The following is a 21120-nucleotide window of genomic DNA, read 5'->3' on the forward strand; positions in this document are numbered from 1 at the left end:
CCGAAATGCAGCCGCCGCGGCTGGGATTCGATCCAGCGACTTCGTGCTCAGCAGCCTAACACCATAGCCACTAAGCAACCACGGCGTGTGGGATAAACGTTGCGTCGAGCCTCTCTTACATGCGTAATCATGCGAACGACACTTAAAATTGCGAGTCGCATATCTCGGAGCACAGACACGCTAGAAGAATTCTTCCAATTGATACTGTGTCGAAACACGACTGCATCTAAATTTTCAATACAAACATGCCCACTTACTGCACTGAAAATAATTAGGCAATTTTAAGTTATTGGGCTGCTGACAGCGCTAATTAAAGTGTCATTTTGTGTCCCCTAGCCAAAAAAATTGGAGGCAGCTTAAGCTTCGACTTCAAGAGTGGAACGCGATAGCGTCATCGCACCCAATTTGCACCGCCCACTCATACCAATCTACGCGAGTCAAACTTTGTAATTGGCACGGACAACCGGACCGGGACGCGCCATGAAGGCGGACGCGCTTATGGGGCTGACGCCTCGATGGGATCGTCCTCCATCTCGCTTGCAAGCACCACTCAGACGCATGCCTCCTCGGCAGCAGCACGGCACACATCGCAAGGGGCGCTTTCCCACCAGACGCGCTATAGCGTCTACGTCAGAGGCGTCCCGCATAGAGGAGCCGCGTCGCTCACGCGAGTGGCGCGGCACGTGCCTGGGTGGCGCCGTACATTGCGAGAGGAGGGGTTTTACTGTGTTTGCCGCAAGATGGATCTGCATGTGCGCAGAGCGCAGAAGAAATGTATCGGAAACATTCTTCGCTACTGGTGTAACTGCGACTTCTGTAATTTACATGGTCGTAATTACTGATACACAACGCAGTGTAACTTCCAACGGCACGTTTCTAAGGTAACACCATATTTACTAGAGGCGCTTTAGTCCCGCTTTGAACCATCGAACTCGTGGCTGATTGAGCAGGAGCCATGCTAATCTTCTCTGTATCGTTCCAATTTTAGTATATGTACTTTGGAAGTACTAGACCAGTACGCGAATTTTTTCGCGAATCGGTGTAGTATTTTGTCGAAGCGCTGAAGGTGCAGTTGTATGTACAAGAGTGGTTTCCAAGATTAGAAATGTTGTTGCAGATGCCGAGATACTGATGACTTGTAGTCAGCAAACAGCTGACGGTTCTCGGTACTATGATTTTGTTAATCTGTTCTTCAAATCACTTAAACTCTGTGTCAAGCGAGACAATAAAGAAAAAAAAGAGAAACGCCTGGCTGATTGGTAGCGTCTCCGTCTCACACTCTGGAGTCCCTGGTTCGATTCCCACCCAGCCCATATTGCAAGTTGTTTTTTGAATTGCCTGAAGGATTTTTCGCTCACGGCCGCCAACGCCGACTTTTCTGCGACACGAGCGCCTTAACGCTGTCGGGTGAATACCTTATTTGCACAGGTTGTCTTCGCATGCCTCTCAGTGTCTAATTTTAGAAGATGCATAAAGGTTAATCTTGAACACCCCATATATATAGATATATGTATATCTAGATGTATATATATATATATATATATATATATATATATATATATATATGTTTGAAGGAGAAGAAAGGGAGGCAACGGAGGGACTCGACTTATATTATTGGTATCATGAGAAGCGCCAACAAACAAAGAAACCGAGGACAACATATGGAAAAAGCTTGTGCCTAATAAATGCAATAAAGAAACTATAAATTAATAGAAATGAACGGGGGTGAAAAAAACTTGTTGGCGCAGATGGGGAACGATCCCTCAGCAGTCGCATTTCGCGTGCGATGCTCTACCAGTTGAGCCACCGTGCCGCCGTTTTCCCATCCACTTCTTGGGTATTTATGTTTCGTAGTAGAGCCCTGGGAGTGGTAGCCAGTGCTACCACTCAAAAACCTTGACGGCGGATGTGGAACATCCTTCCTGCCGCAGGTGTCACGAAAACGTGATCTCATTCACGTTCTGCCGCCGGCGTCACCTTGCCGTGACGCCTACGGCAGAAATGAAGTTCCACTTTCATTTGCAATAATTTACCGTTTCCTTATTTCATTTATTAGGCACGAGTAATTTCATAAATAAGGTGCGACGCCACCAAAGCTAGAATAACTTTTTTTCGCACTGCCTTCATTTGTGAGAAACAATTGTGCTTGTGAGTGAGTATGCCGAGCTATGCATGGAGGTGCACGACAGTATTGAAGACGGCGACGTCATTCGGGTGTTTCAACAACAATGCACGATCTGCAACTTTAAAATAGATACATAAAAATACATAAATATCCAAGAAAGTCGATGGACAAACGGCAGCGCGTAACTCAGTTAAAGCATCGCATGAGAAACGTGACGACAAGGGTTTGTATTCCACCTGCAGCCAGTTGCACTTTTCATCCATTTTCATTTCCATTTACACAACGTAGTTAAAATATGTTCCCTTCCACTAAAACTACAAATAATTTGAGCTATCCTTTCCTTTGTGTCACTACATGTTGGCTTCTTATAAGAAGGCATGGTCATCCACATAATTTTCATATTGCTTTTAAATTGCTAATATCTTTCGGAATATTAGGCAAAAGCACTGAAAGTGACAAGCTACTAGGGCAACGTTGGCACACGTTTCTCGCCTTTTGGAATTTTTACACAAAAATCGTAAATTTCACAGACAGGTCACACACATTAGCAAGCTAAAATGTTCTTACTCCGGCGTGCAATAAAATAATCGGCGCTTTCTAGACACGGTTCTTGGTGGTTAATGCATTATCATCACGGTCATCATCATCAGCCTATTTTACGTCCCCTGCAGGACGAAGGCGTCTCCCTGCGATGTCCAGTTACCCCTGTCCTGCGCCTGCCGATCCCAAATAGCACCCGCAAATTTCCTAATTTCGTCGCACCAACTAGACTTCTGCCGATTATCTAATCGGCATTAGATAATCGCAGATTATCTAATGCCGATCTTTTCTAATGCCGATCATTATGCCGATCTTATCAATGCCGATCTATTAATGCCGATCATTATCTAATGCCGATAATGTAATCGCATTAGAGAATGCGAAGATTAGATAATCTAATCGATCATCTAATCTGCGCATTACATGACCTGTCAAGCGCCATTTTATCTTCTGATATCAATTAGGATATAGTCTATCGCCATCTGCTCGCTGATTCAAACCGCTCTTTTTCTGTTTCTTGAAGTTATGCCTAGCATTGTTCGTTCCATCGCTCTTTACGCAGTCCTTAACTTCACAAGTCGGTGTCAACCCCGATAAAATGCGCTGATAGTATACCTTCCTTTTCGATGATAACGGTAAGCTTCCATTCAGGAGCTCACGAGGTCGGTCGTATTCGATTGAAGCCGTTTTTATTCTTCTGTGAATTACCTTCTCATGGTCAAGGTTCCCTGTGAGTAGTTGACCTAGGTAAAGGTACTCCTTCACAGACTCTAGAGGTTGACCGGCGATCTTGAATTCTTGTTTCCTTTCCCGGTTATTCATCATTATCTTTGTATTCTGCGCATTAACCTTCAGCCCCACTCTTGCACTCTCTCTGTTAAGGTCCTCAATCATTTGTTGTACCTCACCTACATTGTTGCTGAATAGAGTAATGTCATCGGCAAACCAAAGGTTGCTGAGATATTAGCCGTCTTTCCTTACTCATAAACCTTCCCAGTTTAATAACTAGAACACTTCTTCCAAGCGGACAGTGAATAGCATTGGAGAGATTATGTCTCCTTGTCTGACCCCTTCATAGGTATCTTCCTGCTTTTCTTATGTATACATTCACATGTCCATGATGCGTGTTTATTGTGGCCGACGCATCCGGGTGCCCCGACGAAGACGACTAACGCTATCGAGATATCTTATCCTTTATAAATACACTTTTTAAATAGTCTCTAGTTCTTATGCCTTCGTTCGCATAACATTTCGGTGGAGGTTCCGACGCCAGTGGTCGCGGTATCGGAGCCGTCTTAGCCCAGCGCCAACAGGGTCAAAATCGTGGTAACGGCTGCTCTAGCCACCTTTTCACGGCAGCGGAGCGCAACTATTCGACTACAGATCCCGAATGCCTAGAGATCGTCCGGGCGGTTTACTACTTCCGCCCGTACTTGTATGGCACGCAGTTCTCTGTAATCACGGACCACTACGCAATCTGCTAGCTTCCCTCATTCATGGATGCTACCGGCCGGCTCAGTCGCTGGGCTCTGCGGCTGCAGGAATATTCCTATGCAGTATTATACAAGTAGGCCCGATTACATGAACAGGCAGACTGTCTATCACGCTGTCAAGTGGATGAACCACCTGCAGACTTTGACCCCGATGCCGACGCTAGCGTTTTCTCCGTTTCTCACCTGCAACAGGTTGCCGACGAGCAACGCCATGATGCCGCCTTGCGCGCCATCATGTAATGCTTGGAATCTTGACCTTCTGATTCTTCCCTTCAGCTGTTTCTTCTGCAGGATGGTGTATTATATAGCCACAATGTACGCCATAACAGCCCTGCCATGCTCGTCGTCATTCCTAAGCACCACCGGTCAGCTGTTCTACAAAGACTTCATACTTTACCAGCAGCAGGTCACCTTGGCGTCTACCGCACCTACGACCGGATACGCCGATCCTTTATTTTGGCCGGGCCTTGCCCGCTCCGTCCGGAAAAACGCTGCGGCGTGTGAGCACCATCGATGCTCCCTCCCTTCAACAGCTCGACATTCCTTCGGAGCCGTTCTTTCGCTTGGACTTGGACCTACTTAACCATTTCCCTCTATCCAGATCTGGCAACAAGTGGCTCAATGTGATGACAGATTACGCCACGTGCTACGCCATCGCCAGAACACTTCCAGGAATTTGCGACACAGATGTGGTCGATTTTCTTTCACGCGAAGTGATTCAGCATGGCGCTCCACACCAATTGCTCACTGACCGCGGTCGGAGATTTCTTTGTAAAGTCATCGCCGAAATCCTGCAGTTCCCCCCCCCCCCAACCAAGCACAAGCTGACTGCGTCTTACGATCTACCGACTGATCGCATCACGGAGCGTCTGAATCGTACCCTAACAGACATACTTACAAATTATATCTCGTCTGACCACACAGCTTTGGACCTTGCTGTACTCCATGTCACTGTTGCGTATTATTCTTCGCGTCACGACACTACCGGTTATTCCCCGTTATTTTTGTTGTTCGGCGGAGAACATTGCCACTGGGTGTATCCCTCCAAACCACCGCAGTAGAGACCATCTAGTAGGCAACTGACGTCATCACAAGGGCAGCCGAAGCACGCGAAATTGCCCACGCTCACCTCCTGACCTAGCAAGCGAATCAACGGCGTTTGTACGACCGCCAACTCAGAGCCGTACACTTCTCGCCTGGTTATCTGGTACTCCTGTGGTCTGAGTCCACACATTGACCTGTCTGAAAAGCTCCTGTCTCGGTACACAGGCCCATATCGAGTGCTGCGTGCCATGGCTCCAATTACGTACGAAATCGCCCCAGTCAGTTACACAGATTCACCTGCCTCGAATTCCACTGACGTTGTGCATGTCACACGCCTCAAACCATATTACCGCCCGGTTATCACCAATATTTACGCGCACCGGAACGGTGCTTCCGCCGCCCGGGATAACGATACATGCATATTGCGTGTTTCTTGTTGGCAATGCACGCAGGCGCCCCGACGAAGACGACAAACGCTCTCCGGCTGCCGAGCTGTCCAATGGACTGGCCCAGCGTTGCATTATGCCTTGTAAATACACTTTGTAAATAGACAGCAGTTATAATTAATTCCTGCAACAATATTTTCCAGGGTATTTACGTGAGCGGTGTGTACTCCTTGATTAGGCAATGCCTCTACGATTGCTGGTATCTCTACTGAATCAAATGCTTTTTTCGTAATCTATGAAAGCCATATAGAGAGGCTGATTGTACTCTACGGATTTCTCGATAACGTCAATAATGCCACGGATGTGATTCATTATGGAGTATCACATCCTGAAGCCAGCCTGTTTCCTTGGTTGACTAAAGTCCAGTGTTCGCCTTATTCTATAGTAAATTATTTTGGTCAATATTTTGAGTAATACTGGGAGTAAACTAATGGGCCTATAATATTTCAGTCTTTAACGTCTCGTTTTTGTGGATTACTATAATGCTTACATTCTTCCAGTTTTCTGGAACCCTTGTAGTCGATAGACACTTCGTATAGAGAGCCGCCAGTTTTCCTAGCATTTTTTCTCCTCCAAATTTGATTAAATCGAGTGTGATTCCATCCTCTCCTGCCTCGTTCGCCCGTTTCATGCCTTGCAAGGCCCTTGTGGCCTCATGCCTAGTTATAGGAGGTGTTTCTGTATACTGCTTATTATTGTTTTAAATAGAATACTCATGTGTCCTCTGGGTTCTGTACATGTCAATATAGAAGTCTTCCGCTGTTTTTAGTATGCCTTCGAAATTGCTGATCATATAACCCTGGTTATCTTTCAGTGCATACAGCTTGGTTTGTCCTATGCCAAGTTTCCTTTTCACAGATTTCAGGCTGCGTATAGTTTTACGGCTTCCTCAGTCTTTTTCACGTTAAAATTTCGAATATCACTTATGTTCGCCTTCTTGAACCGTTTTGACAGGTTCCGCTACTTCTACCTTATCGCTTGAGTTGGACAATTTCGTTCTTGGTCGGTTCCTTATTACGCGCTTTGTTACTTGGGAGAGCTTGCCTACTGGTTGCCTTTGTGCCTTGCCTCCGACTTCAATTGCTGCCTCTGAAGCCAGCCTCTTTACGGTTCCGTTCATTACATCTATGTCATGATCATCATCATCTCGCTGTTCTAAGGCTGCATATTTGTTTGCAAGTACCAGCCTAAATCTGTCGTATTTTAACCTTAATGCTTCTAAGTTGACCTGTTTTTCTCTTGACAAATTTTACGGTTTCTCTGTTCAAATGGAGATGAATTCTCGCCTTCATTCACCCATGACCTTACCCTTCTTATCAATTCTACATCCTGCACTATGTTGGGATCGGCACAAATTACCAAACCAACTTCATTTCTTTTTTTACCATTAGGGCTGTTCAAGGCTCACTTTCTGTTGCTACATTCCCTGAAAAAGGTTTTCATTATTCTCATTCTGCTAGCATCTCTTCTAGCATTTATAGAATCGACGCCGTAGTTGCCAATTGCATATTCACCTGCCTTCTTTTTCCCCACTTTTCCATTGAAGACACCCATCACTTCTGTATACCGAGCTTGCGCATAAAAGTGATCTACTTCCTCTTCGTCGTGACAGGATGTTGGAGCGTAGCCATGTACTACCTTTATTCTTGTTAGGTTTCAGGTCTCTTATTAGTATGCCTCCTATTAAGTTTGATTACGACTACTGCTACCCTCTCGTTATTGCTGTAGAATTTGCCAACGTTGCCCACGATGTTCTTAGGCATTAGCAATATTACCCCGTTTTGCTTATTATCAAGCAGACCGCTATAGCAGATGATATGACCTATAGTCGGCAATGTGCAAGCCTCACCAGTCCTTCTAATCTCCCTAAGGCCGATAACGTTACAAACAATGTCTCATAGTTCCTCGAACAGTCCTGCTAAGCTAACCTTACTTGAGAGGGTTTGGGTGTTTAACGTTGCAAGGGCTAGTTTCCATTGGCAGCCTGTCCGGACCTTGAGACTCTTTGCACCTTCTGCTGCGTTACAAGTCTAACCACCGCCTTGGTCAGTTGTTCCGCAGCTGCTCGGTACTGAGGGTCATTGGTTAATTGAAGGTATCCTAATGGAGGTTGTGGCTGAATACTGCACCAGGGAGGCCAATTCCTGTTCTGCTGAGGGAGTTTCAGCTTCGTGTGTCTTCCTAATTTCGTTGTAGCTGGATTAGTATAGCCCTACTCGCTCTCGGCATCTCTCTCCGGATTCAGGCGTCACTGCGAGTCTGCAGAACAAGTGCAATGGAGAATGTAAAAAAAATACGAGAGGGAGAGGGGTGATTTCAACTTCTGCCTACCGCAACCAAGCATTCGACATTGCTCAGTAACATAATCCCGCACGCGGCTAGGCTACGTCGGCCGAAAAGAACAGCTCAGAGGGCGCTACACACCTAAGAGGTCAGCCGATATGTGCGCCTTTTGAGAGTTTTGCACTATATGGTATCAGGTTATATGTATTCGGGTATAAGGCTGCACAATATGGTATCAATTCTTCCTGGTCTTAACATCTTGTTTCCCGAATCTCATGCGCGCACGCGCTCTTGGGCGCGCCTAGGTACACAATATATTTTCGCTGAAATTGAACATCACTTAACACTTGCGTGTAAAAATAAATAATGGAAACGTTTTCAGCGCTTGCCGGGAGGTCCCGGGCCGCGTATCCCTTGGCGTCCGAAAACTAGTGTTCCCGTCTGGCTATCCAGAATGGTAAGTCGCGCCGCCGTCTCAATAGCGCTCTGGGCCTAGCACAAAACAGGCGCACTTGACAGGTCCCAGTTCTGTCTTCAGCCTTTTTACATCTTTGGGTAGCGGTTATACTAGAGCTATTGATAAGGAAAAAATAGGGGGTGGGGGTAACTGACCCCGTAGTTCTCTGGGAACGCTGCAGCGTAAGCGCTGGGGAGTTGAGAACTCTATAGCTCATTTGACCCCACAGTGGTGCCTCCTTCGGTCAGTGAGACATGGTTAGAAAATTTCGGGCTTGATTAAAATTGACGCCTCTGCTACCGCCGTAGTCGCAGTACAATTTTCGAGAATAGACACAAAAATAAGCAAGAAAGAATAACTGCAGATGTAGACAAAAAGAATGGACGCATATACGATCGTTCTGGCGTTCTGTAAATCTGCGTTAACTTTACAGCTAGGTGTCGATTCCACTTGCTTTCTATTGTTTTTTGCGTGAGTACTGTAAACAAAAACCATCCCGTCATTTTTCTCTGTACCTCTTGCGCGGAAATTTCGCATCCTCAATGAGAGCCCGTTTTGGCAGCGCGCCTCGTAAGTTGTTGTGGACAAGTTCTTCGACGTTTTTAGCATTATGAATGTGTAGTACCAACATCGACTCGCTATTAGGTTTCCCGAATACGTTTTGTAGATCTGTATAAGCAAGGTTTTATGCATTAAGAACTTAAATAGAGGGAATCGCGGCAGGTGCAAATGTTCGGAATTTTAACTGCGCTATTTTTCTTATATAGTAATTTCTAGTGTACTAAGTATAGCAATAATAATTGTGCTATCTGTGCTGATATCCGTTTTCGTCGGCCGACATTGACAATAGTACCGCAGCCAATGAATTTGCGGCGTGTTTAGTAGCTAAGTGCTACTGTTATAGGACACGACCATTTGCATATATATGCTCGAATTTATTATCGTGCACACTTCAATGCTCTGCGATGCCAAGTAGGTTGTTCACTTTAAAACAGTGTATCGTGCGTGTGTGGTACGCTCAAAGGCAGTAGAAACACGTGGTGAGGCACTCAAACTTGAAGTTGATTAGATACTAAACAGTTTATTTTCTCCTTGTTGAGCTTCCTCCGTTCCTTGGTCGTTGTAAGCGTCATCGGTCTTTTCGCTGTTCCCGTAACTGCAGTCCTGTGTTTTCGTGCTTGTAGCGTCACCGTCATCACTGTCTGAAGACACACCGCGGTTTAGGCTGCGTTCGCGCAAGCCGTCATTGGGAGAATTCCGCCGGTTGAGTGGACTGACTGCTTATGATAAAGAAGTGAGTGCACTTTTTTGGTGTAACTGATCCAGTGCGTTCTCGTCGTTCTCAGAGCTACCAGTACCACTGCTGGTTTAATCGAGGACAATCTGGTTTGACAATTCATCGGGCTTCCATATCTCATGCGGGCCAGGACGCCTACTATAACGTAATATAGATACGGCTTGTATCTCTTTCTTCGAGGTATCTCCCCAAATACTTACTCTATTCTGCAAAACACCTAGTAATAGCACCAGTGCCATCTCGTTAGGAAAGAGCTCTCCGATGCATGAGACAGGCAGCCGAGAACATGAACTGTTTTGTGTTCCTCCCTCCATACGTGACTAATATACCATTTCTTCTACTTCTTCTTCTACCATTTGCACTGATATTCTTTTTCTTGCATTTCCATTTGTACTCCTGCAGTCACGATTATCTATTCGATGCTGCGAAAGGTCGTGAGTACCCTTGTATAGATCGCCTAGCCGAGTTAACGGCCGCCTGCGCACGTGAAATTCCAGAACTACAAGACCAGAAGCGTTTACAAGTGCTCTATATTGAATTATCCAAAAGATATCTATTGGAGATATTTCAAAGAAGTTTTTAGGCACGTACGTCCCTCTGGGCTGTACTTGCAGGTGATAAGGTAGCTCGCCAAATACGGGATTACCTGGCAGATGTGTGGAATGCCCTGTTGCCATAATCGGAAGTTCGAATTCTTCTATATGGTTGGCTCCTCTTTCCTCAAATTGACGTTGGTGAGCTTAAAATGCACCTCCTCCAGCGCAAACATCTGCAGGCTTGGAGTGACGCCTGACACCGGCAAAAGATGCCCAGTGCAAGTGGGGCTATACTAATTTATTTATTTATTTATTTATTTATACATACTGCAGCGCCATTTCCGCTATAGCAGGAGTGGGTTAATAAAAGGTACTGAAAATACATTGGAGTATAGAGCGGTAGACACAAGTGAACATCTTTAAAAAGCACTGATGAAAGGAAAATACACAAGTGAACACTTTTACAAAAAGAGCACTGATCAAAGAAAAATACACAAGAAGTTATACAAATGCTGTCAGACATGGGTGAGCACGATTATGCATAAGCGATGGCGGTTGCAAAAATTTCGGATGAGCATGAGCGAATGGACCCAGGTAATGAATTCCAGTCTTCGATTGAGCGGGGAAAAAAGCTGAATTTGAACATGTTTGTACGTGAGTAGTACGGTATCAAGTTTAGGTCATGATGTCTTCTCGTTGATGATCCCGGCGCGAAGTGAATGTAATTACCATTTGAGAGCCTAACTAAAGAATTGACAATGCAATGCAAGAATTTTAATGATTCGACACGGCGACGAGAAAAGAGCGTGTTTAGTTTAAGGAAGAAAGTGTCGAGAGGGCGAAAAGTCGCGATCGTAACGATGACATATAAATCGCACAGCTTTTTTCTGTATAGTTTCTAGTTTATTAATCTCTAACTGCTTATGCGGGCTCCAAACTACACATCCATAATCAAGAACAGGGCGGATTAGAGATTTATACATTAGTAACTTTGTGTCGCACGCATGCTTATATCGCCTTCCGTTTCTCTACCACGGTTGCGCTTTAAAACCACGGCGCTGCAAGTTTGCTTCAGAGACTTTCCTTTCCTTCCCTCTTCTCCGCCCTTAAACTGGCTCTCTTAAGTACTACACGCACAGACAAAGCAACAGCGCGCGCTTTAGATCCTATAGATGAGATGAATATTTACAATTATTATTAGGGTTATAATTATATTCGAGTGCTGATTGCAGTGTTATAGTTTGTTAACGAAGCTTCCCCTCAAGTCTAAATAATGTAAGGCAGTTTGTCGTGTGCGTATCATGGACACGCATGCTTATACCGCCTTCCGTTTCCCTACTACGGTTGCGCTTTAAGACCACGGCGCTGAAAGTTCGCTTTCCTCTCCTTCCTTCTTCTCCGCCCTTAAACTGGCTCTCTTAACTACTACACGCAGAGCCAAGCAACAGCGCGCGCATGCGATCCCATAGATGAGATGAATACATATATACAGAAAAGTATCAGTCATAGCTCTCGTAGTGTAGCCTTCTGAGCCGTTTCCTTTTTTTTTCTTTCTTTTTTTTTCTTTGAAAGAAGTCCTATTAGGGTTATTATAATTACACGAAGGTGTTTCGCCCTCGCCAGCAGCAGTACATGAGATATCTATTCCGGCGGCTAGCTTCCCACGCTATGCGTGCCGCCCTCGCACCTGTTTAAGCTTTTTCGTAGACGCTAGAGCTATACAATGTCCGCGCAACCTTGAGCGATCGGAACGCGCGTTTTCCACTCTTGGCCGGCGGAGAGGGGAGACTTCGTTCCGGCCGCGAAGCTCTCTACATCTCAGTAAGGTGCCTGGTGGTGGTCTCGTGCTGACGATGCCCTCTCGGTGAGCGCATATTTCCCCCCTCATCTTTTAAGAGATTCAATACATACAAGCATTTGTCTCGCAAACCAGATTTATTTCAAGGGAATTTTCCACGTCTCAATAATTTCTCTCGTCGTATTCGAGTGCTGATTGCCGTGTTATAGTTTGTTAATGAAGCTTCCCCTCAAGTCTAAATATTTTAAGGCAGTTTTCCTAGTCTCTAAAGCCGCTCAAGTCCGCTCTTTTCCTCGGGCGGCAATCTCTCCAAGAAAGTATACCTTCCAACCACTTGGAATCGACTGTCGCGGACAACATCAGTCCCTTTGAACATAAGTGTGAGGCTCGGAGCAGTAGCTATGGCGCTTGAAAGTAACCGTTGGCTTGACGAACCAACCGACTGAGCTACCTTTCCGGGCAATATTGAAGGATCACGAGTTCAACTCACATGTGTGTTCCTTTTTCCCCCCTTTTTTTCTTTCTTTTTAATGTATTTTCCTTCATTTTATCACTGTACGGAAACCCTCCTAAAAATTATATATCCTCAATTATGTGTGGCCACACATGTGCAGGTCATAAATACCAGGTTCTCTAGCCGAGTGCCATCCATGCGGTATAACCGAGCTCAGATTGGTCCACCTTGACTGATCAAATCGGGCACCACTGTAGGTTAAATGAGGCGTACAACTCCTGCGGGACCCGCCGTGTTTGCTCAGTGGTTATGGTGTTAGACTGCTGAGCACGAGGTCGCGGGATCGGACCCCGGCCACGGCGGCCGCATTTCCATGGGGGCGAAATGCGAAAACACCCGTGTACTTAGAATTAGGTGCACGTTAAAGAACCCCAGGTGGTCGAAATTTTCGGAGTCCTCCACTACGGCGTGCATAAACAGAAAGTGGTTTTGTCACGCAAAACCCCACAATTCAATTTTTAATTTAACTCCTGCGGAGACGGTAGAGTATCCGTCTCCAGTGGAAGAGGACCGTGATTCAAATCCCGGTGCCGCGCAATTCTCCACCGGAAAATACAAAAAAACCGTGTGTTGAGAAAATTGCACAAACAGGCCTGGAGTGCGGCCTGATCCCGGTGACCAGAACCGGTAACGCACTCTCTCACCAGAGCAGGATTGGCCACCCTGGTGCAGTACTTGGCCACAACCTCCTATATGAATACAACAATCAAACCCCGGCCCTCAGTCCCCAGCAGCCGCGAAGCAACTGACCACGGCGGTGGTCAGATCTGTGACGCTGCAGAGGGTGCTAAGAATACCTGGCTCCGGACAGGCCGCCATTGTAATCTGAACCTTGCAACGTTTAAGGTTAGAACGCTATCTAGTGAGGCGAGTCTAGCAGTGTTATTGGAGGAATTAGAGGGTAGTAAATGGGATATAATAGGGCTCAGTGAGGTTAGGAGGACAAAAGAAGCATATACAGTGCTAAAAAGCGGGCATGTACTGTGTTACCGGGGCTTAGCAGAGAGACGAGAACTAGGAGTCGGATTCCTGATTAATAAGGAAATAGCTGGTAACATACAGGAATTCTATAGCATTAACGAGAGGGTGGCAGGTCTTGTTGTGAAACTTAATAAGAGGTACAAATTGAAGGTGGTTCAAGTCTATGCCCCTACATGCAGTCATGATGACCAGGAAGTCGAAAGCTTTTATGAAGACGTGGAATCGGCGATGAGTAAAGTCAAAACAAAATACACTATACTGATGGGCGACTTCAATGCCAGGGTAGGCAAGAAGCAGGCTGGAGACAAGTCAGTGGGGGAATATGGCATAGGCTCTAGCAATAGCAGAGGAGAATTATTAGTGGAGTTTGCAGAACAGAATAATATGCGGATAATGAACACCTTTTTCCGCAAGCGGGTTAGTCAAAAGTGGACGTGGAGGAGCCCGAATGGTGAGACTAGAAATGAAATCGACTTCATACTCTGCGCGAACCCTGGCATCATACAAGATGTAGACGTGCTCGGCAAGGTACGCTGCAGTGACCATAGGATGGTAAGATCTCGGATTAGCCTAGACTTGAGGAGGGAACGGAAGAAACTGGTACACAAGAAGCCAATCAATGAGTTAGCGGTAAGAGGGAAACTAGAGGAATTCCGGATCAAGCTACAGAACAGGTACTCGGCTTTAACTCAGGAAGAGGACCTTAGTGTTGCAGCAATGAACGACAATCTCATGGGCATCATTAAGGAGTGCGCAATAGAAGTCGGTGGTAACGCCGTTATACAGGAAACCAGTAAGCTATCGCAGGAGACGAAAGATCTGATCAAGAAACGCCAATGTATGAAAGCCTCTAACCCTACAGCTAGAATAGAACTGGCAGAACTTTCTAAGTTAATCAACAAGCGTAAGACAGCGGACATAAGAAACTATAATATGGATAGAATTGAACAGGCTCTCAGGAACGGAGGAAGCCTAAAAACAGTGAAGAAGAAACTAGGAATAGGCGAGAATCAGATGTGTGCGTTAAGAGACAAAGCCGCCAATATCGTTACTAATATGGATCAGATAGTTCAAGTGGCTGAGGAGTTCTATAGAGATTTATACAGTACCAGTGGCACCCACGACGATAGTGGAAGAGAGAATAGCCTAGAGGAATTCAAAATCCCACAGGTAACGCAAGAAGAAGTAAAGAAAGCCTCAGGAGCTATGGAAAGGGGGAACGCAGCTGGGGAGGATCAGGTAACAGCAGATTTGTTGAAGGATGGTGGTCAGATTGTTCTAGAGAAACTGGCCACCCTGTATACGCAATGCCTCATAACCTCGAGCGTACCGGAATCTTGGAAGAACGCTAACATAATCCTAATCCATAAGAAAGGGGACGCCAAAGACTTGAAAAATTATAGACCGATCAGCTTACTGTCCCTTGCCTACAAAGTATTTACTAAGGTAATCGCAAATAGAATCAGGAACACCTTAGACTTCTGTCAACCAAAGGACCAGGCAGGATTCCGTAAAGGCTACTCAACAATAGACCATATTCACACTGTCAATCAAGTGATAGAGAAATGTGCAGAACATAACCAACCCTTATATATAGCTTTCATTGATTACGAGAAAGCGTTTGATTCAGTCGAAACCTCAGCAGTCATGGAGGCATTACGGAATCAGGGTGTAGATGAGCCATATTTAAAAATACTGGAAGATATCTATAGCGGCTCCACAGCCACCGTAGTCCTCCACAAAGAAAGCAACAAAATCCCTATAAAGAAAGGCGTCAGACAGGGAGATACGATATCTCCAATGCTATTCACAGCATGTTTACAGGAGGTATTCAGAGGCCTGGAGTGGGAAGAATTGGGGATAAAAGTTGATGGAGAATACCTTAGGAACGGGCGATTCGCTGATGATATTGCCTTGCTTAGTAACTCAGGAGACCAATTGCAATGTATGCTCACTGACCTGGAGAGGCAAAGCAGAAGGGTGGGTCTGAAAATTAATCTGCAGAAAACTAAAGTATTGTTTAACAGTCGCGGAAGAGAACAGCAGTTTACGATAGGTAGCGAAGCACTGGAAGTGGTAAGGGAATACATCTACTTAGGGCAGGTAGTGACCACGGATCCGGATCATGAGACTGAAATAACCAGAAGAATAAGAATGGGCTGGGGTGCGTTTGGCAGGCATTCTCAAATCATGAACAGCAGGTTGCCACTATCCCTCAAAAGGAAAGTGTATAACAGCTGTGTGTTACCAGTACTCACATATGGGGCAGAAACCTGGAGGCTTACGAAAAGGGTTCTGCTGAAATTGAGGACGACGCAACGAGCTATGGAAAGAAGAATGATGGGTGTAACGTTAAGGGATAAGAAAAGAGCAGATTGGGTGAGACAACAAACGCGGGTAAATGACATCTTAGTTGAAATCAAGAAAAAGAAATGGGCATGGGCCGGACATGTAATCAGGAGGAAAGATAACCGATGGTCATTAAGGGTTACGGACTGGATCCCAAGGGAAGGGAAGCGTAGCAGGGGGCGGCAGAAAGTTAGGTGGGCGGATGAAATTAAGACGTTTGCAGGGACAACATGGCCACAATTAGTACATGACCGGGTAGTTGGAGAAGTATGGGAGAGGCCTTTGCCCTGCAGTGGGCGCAACTAGGCTGATGATAATGATGATGATGATAGGCGAAAAGCATACTTTAACGAAAAACTTGCATATGTTGAAACCAAAAATGTCAGGCTTGGTCGTGACAAATACCGGATGGAGAGAAGTTTTCAGTACATTCCGATCTTGGAGACTAGCAAAGCTATTGACCAGCAAAGTATCACAGTGTTTGTACGACCCGCAGCCTCCAGGAGTTAGAGGGGAGCTGGCGGATATAACTGATGGACTAATTTGCAAGTCTAACAAATGTCTCACCTCTGAAAATATTCTTCAAATCGTGCTGTATCAGGATGCCTCCGAGGTGGCCAACCCACTTGGCTCTGCCCAAAAAAACACAAGCTTGCAGGGGAGTACTATACCCTCGCCAACTTCAGTATTCACAATCGATCAAGCAGATATCACATTCAGTTAGCGCTTTTGTGTCTGGAATCCGATCTCAAGCAGTTTGGTCCTGAGAAAATTTTTGGACCTCTGCTGAACGATCTTGTAGCCCAGGAAAATGATGGAATTCACCACAGTGACAGTCGTGTAAAAGGAACAGTAATAGCAGTACTGGGTGAGAATGTGGAATCGCACTTCATTGGCGGCTTTCAAGAAAACTTTAGCATTCTCCGCTAGGGGGCCGTGGAGTACTGACGTGCCTCACATGGGCTCCTGCGTCATGCGCTCATTTACACAAGAAACGCCGCCCACCCCTTTCATTTCGCACCGATAGAATCGGCATGATTCAAGGAACCAGCGGATACCACCTACATTAAATGTGAGTGCGTTTTGGTCAAGATTTCGAGCTCCATCTTCGCCGACCACCCCGCGCCTTACTACGCCTAACGCCGCGCAAGACCACGGTGGTCGGCCGGGGAGAACACCTGTCGCACGTGCAGCAGGCACACGACACGTGAAAGGAGTCCGACACCGCTCGATGCCGCACGAGCAACAAGTGTTGCACGTGCACTGTGAGCCAAAGCCGACGCGTGCAACGCCCGAGGGTTGTTTCGCGGAAGATAGGATAGGCGGCGTGCCGTTCTGAAGTCTCGGGCCAAGATGGTTTTCGCTTCACCCGGAGAGCGCCCGCCACACGTTCGCCACCGTCGCCATGCCAGTTTGAGCCTGGTGACACTCGGCCCTGCACCCCTCGACGAACTGCGGGCAAGGGAGGACCTGGAACTTCGTGCCACTCGTACGTTGGGCCAGTGGCTCAGTCAGCGGGCCACCGCCATCGATGTCCCTGTGGCTCCCCCCCTGCCTACTACCGCTTCGAAGCCTCTCCAGAACGGCCCCCCAGTACAGGAGCCCCATGCTTCGGTCCCACTCCCGCCCTCCGACGACGAGGACATAGATATGTGCAGCTCCCGGAAACGCGCCCGCGAGACGGAGAACGACAACGAGGAGCCAACCGGGCGATGTAAGCAGTCGTCGAGCTCTCCCCCCAGCCCGGAGCAGCACACGGCAGCCAGCTGCCACGCGCAGCAACCAGACCACGGCCGCGCCATTTCGCCACACTCGGGCGAAACAGCCGTCACACCCTCTCCGCCTGCTGCCCAAGACGGAGGCCCTCAAAAAAGGGTGAGCGTCACCTCCCGACATCCCGCCGAATCTACAGCCGCCTCCTCCGCGTCCCCCGAGCAAGGGCGCGCCCGGTACCATCCTCGACGCGCCGTCTGCTCCTGATGGCGGCGCGTCCACTCCAGCGTCTGCTAGCGAACCAGCTGCAAACGAAAGCGCTGCCGACGAGATGGAGCTTACGGACGCAACACCCACTGTTTCGTCAAATCATGGCCCTGATAACCCCGCGGCGCGGTTTCTGAAGGACCCACCATGCCAGCCTTCTTCGCGACCGAAGCCAGAGGGAAAGAAGAAGAAGCAGAAGAGGAAGGAGCCTGCCCATGTCTCCCGTTCGTCTCCCGGGGCAACGGACGACTCGCGGCGCCCACCCGCTACCCTGGTCACGCCCAGCGTGCCTACAGCCGCAGTACAGAGAGCGACACCATCCGCCCGCGAGTCCACCACGTACGACTTCACGCTGGTGCAGTCAAAGAGGGACCGGCGGCGTGCACGAGCCCTGAAGACTGCTGCACTCCCGGTTGACTCTGCAGTCGTCGGTACGGTGCTCTTCTGTCCCTCGGCGCCCGGTGGAACCTTCCGAGGAGCACCGCGCCTCTCACTCGCTGCAACTCTCTCTTCGCGGCCCGGTGTTCCAGTGGTTCGCGTTAACCATAAACGCAACATCGTGGCAGCCGATACTACCACCCGGGTGTGCCTGGAGGAGCTGCTAGGAGTCACTGAGCTGCACGGAATCCCAGTGACTGCCCGACTGCCAGCCGAGCGCGGCAAGAGCACCGGCTTGCTGCACGGTGTAGTCGGGTTACCGGCGGACACAGACCTGCTGGGAGCCATCGAGTCGAGCGTTCCCGTGCTGTCGGCAACGAGGGAGGAGAGCACCATCACCATCCGATTCGCGGCACGGGTCCCCCCTGAACACGTGCGCCTCTTCAAACTCGGGTTCAGGATGAGGCCCGCCAGGCCCCGACCGGTGCAATGTCGGCAGTGCGACCGCTTCGGGCGCGTGCTGGAGTCCTGCAGATGGCCGACCGACTGTATCTCATGCGGCAAGAGCCACGCGGAGGGCGCCTCCTGCCAGAAAGTCCGCTGCAGGAACTGCGGGGGTCCTCATAGGGCCGACACTCCCGCCTGCCCCAAATGGCAGGAAGAACGGGAGGTGGCCACCATCATGGCTTCCTCCACCTCGGCGTTGTCGAGGCGTGCTGTCAGGGCAGCAGTCCGGGAGGAGAAGCAGCCGCAGCAGTCCTCCTCATCTTCGGCGCGGTCCTATGCGAGCGTGCTGAAAGGCCCCAGCCCTGCACCCAGGCATCCGGTACCAGCCCCTCGTGCCTCTCAACGCCAGGAGACGCAGGATACTGCTGCTCCACCCGTCCAAACTACTATGGTTCAGCTGGTAGAAAACCTGCTGCTCACCATGCAAGCAGTCAGCACCATGCTGCCAGCTGACCATCCGCTCCGGGCCATCTGCCTGCAGGCAGTGGCATGTCAACAGCGACACAATCACCACGGCTAGTCGCCCAGCCAAACGTCGCCGCGCATCCTGCAATGCAACGTGCGCTCGCTGCGCCGATGACACGCCGAACTGTCCGAACACCTACTCCTGCACGAGTACGACGTGCTCACGTTGCAAGAGACATACACGCGCGACAGGGAGTGCAACCTTCCGGGATTCGTGGGATACCACAGTGCGACCACCTGCGAGTTACGGACTTGCGCCAACGTGCAGTGCTGTGATCCGCTCCATCCACCCGATCGCTCCCGCGCGTCTATTTATGTCCGTGAGCGCCTTGGCCAAGCCGTCGTTCGTGTGGCCGACATCGTTCCCACCTCCGTAGAGTGTGTGGCTGTGACTGTGCGCGTTGGGGGGGCCGACACTTGTGTCGCCAGCGTGTACGTGCAACCCGTGCAGCGACAGGATACATCCTTCGTGGAGAGCCTTACCGCGCGCATCAACGGTGACTGTGTTGTGTGCGGCGACTTTAACTCTCACCACACGGCATGGGGCAGCAGCCGCTGTAAGCCTAATGGCAGGAACCAGCTGAACTCAATCCACTCCTCTGGTCTGCAGATCATCAACACCGGCAGTCCCACTTTCGTGCGTCGGAAGGTACGCGGGAGTGTGATAGACTTATCGCTGGTTAGCGAACGGTGCCACTATGAGTGGGTACGCAGCCCTGACACTCAGGGGTCGGATCATTATCCGATCTCGCTTGAACCGCTCGGTCTGAGCCGCGACCGGACCTGTACCTTTCGCATCACCGACTGGTCTCTGTTCCGGACGCTCTGCGCCACGCCCCTTCCGGCAAACACCGACTTCCTCACGCACATTTCGAGGTGCGTTTTCGCCTCGAACAAGTCGTGTACGGTGCCCGCTAAAACGCCGGCGCCCGACATCAAACTTCTGAACTTACGCACGGCACGCTGACGCGCTGAACGCCGCGCCATTAAAAGCGACAAGGTGGAGCACTGGACACTTTACAACCGCCTTGATGCCGCGTGCCGTCGTCATGCCAGGCAGCGTCGCAACCAGAGCTGGCAGAGTCTCTGCCTCTTCTTGGAGGACACTCGCGACAAAGCACGCCCCTGGCGCATTCTCGCCGCCCTACTTAGTCCCAAGATCCCCGCCGCCCTGCACTCTCCATTGCAGTGGCCCGGGGCTTGAGTGCCGAGCAATTAGCCGAACTCTTCGCGGATACGTTCGCTCCGCCGTCTGTGTGCCCTGTCACAGCCGCCGTCGAACTTCCGCCACACAACATGGTTGAACGCCCCGCTCCTATGCGCTATTTCCCAACGAGCGCAATTCTGGAGCATGTAGAAGTGCTGTGTTCTGCTGAGTTCACGCTCAGCGAGTTGCGCATCGTCTTGAACAGACGCAAACGTCGCTCCACTGCCGGTTCCGACGGCGTTACTTATCAAGTCCTGAGGTACATTGACGCAGCTCAGCTTCCGTCACTTCTCGAGGTCTTCAACTCGGTCTGGTGCATCGGCATCATTCCTGCCGACTGGAAAGAGGCGATCGTCGTTCCCATTCTCAAGCGCGGCAAACCAGCCTCGAACATCAACTCCTATCGCCCAGTATCGCTAACCTCGGTACCCGACAAAACAATGGAGTCCATGGCTTTGCACCGCCTTGAATGGATTGCCTCCGCCCTAGACGCCTTTGCCCCTGAATAAAGCGGCTTCCGCCGACTGCGCTCGACAGCTGATTCCATCGCGGACGTTGTCGCTACACTCGAGGACGCGGCAAGCCGCCACGAAGCCGGATACCTGGTGCTGCTCGATGTGGAACGCGCGTTCGACGGCCTGCCGCACGGTACCATCATTCAAGCGCTTCGCGAGCTGCGTATCACCGGCCGCCTACTGGACTATGTCTCGGGCTTTCTTA

General features: G+C 49.0%; 1 pseudogene; it reads right to left on the reverse strand.

Annotated features, from left to right (window-relative positions):
- Positions 1 to 942: 942 nt before the first annotated feature.
- On the reverse strand, positions 943 to 1008 carry LOC142589139 (U6 spliceosomal RNA; annotated as a pseudogene).
- Between the last annotated feature and the right edge of the window lie 20112 nt (positions 1009 to 21120).

The sequence above is a fragment of the Dermacentor variabilis genome, chromosome 7, assembly GCF_050947875.1.
Source record: "Dermacentor variabilis isolate Ectoservices chromosome 7, ASM5094787v1, whole genome shotgun sequence".
NCBI lineage: Eukaryota > Metazoa > Arthropoda > Arachnida > Ixodida > Ixodidae > Dermacentor > Dermacentor variabilis.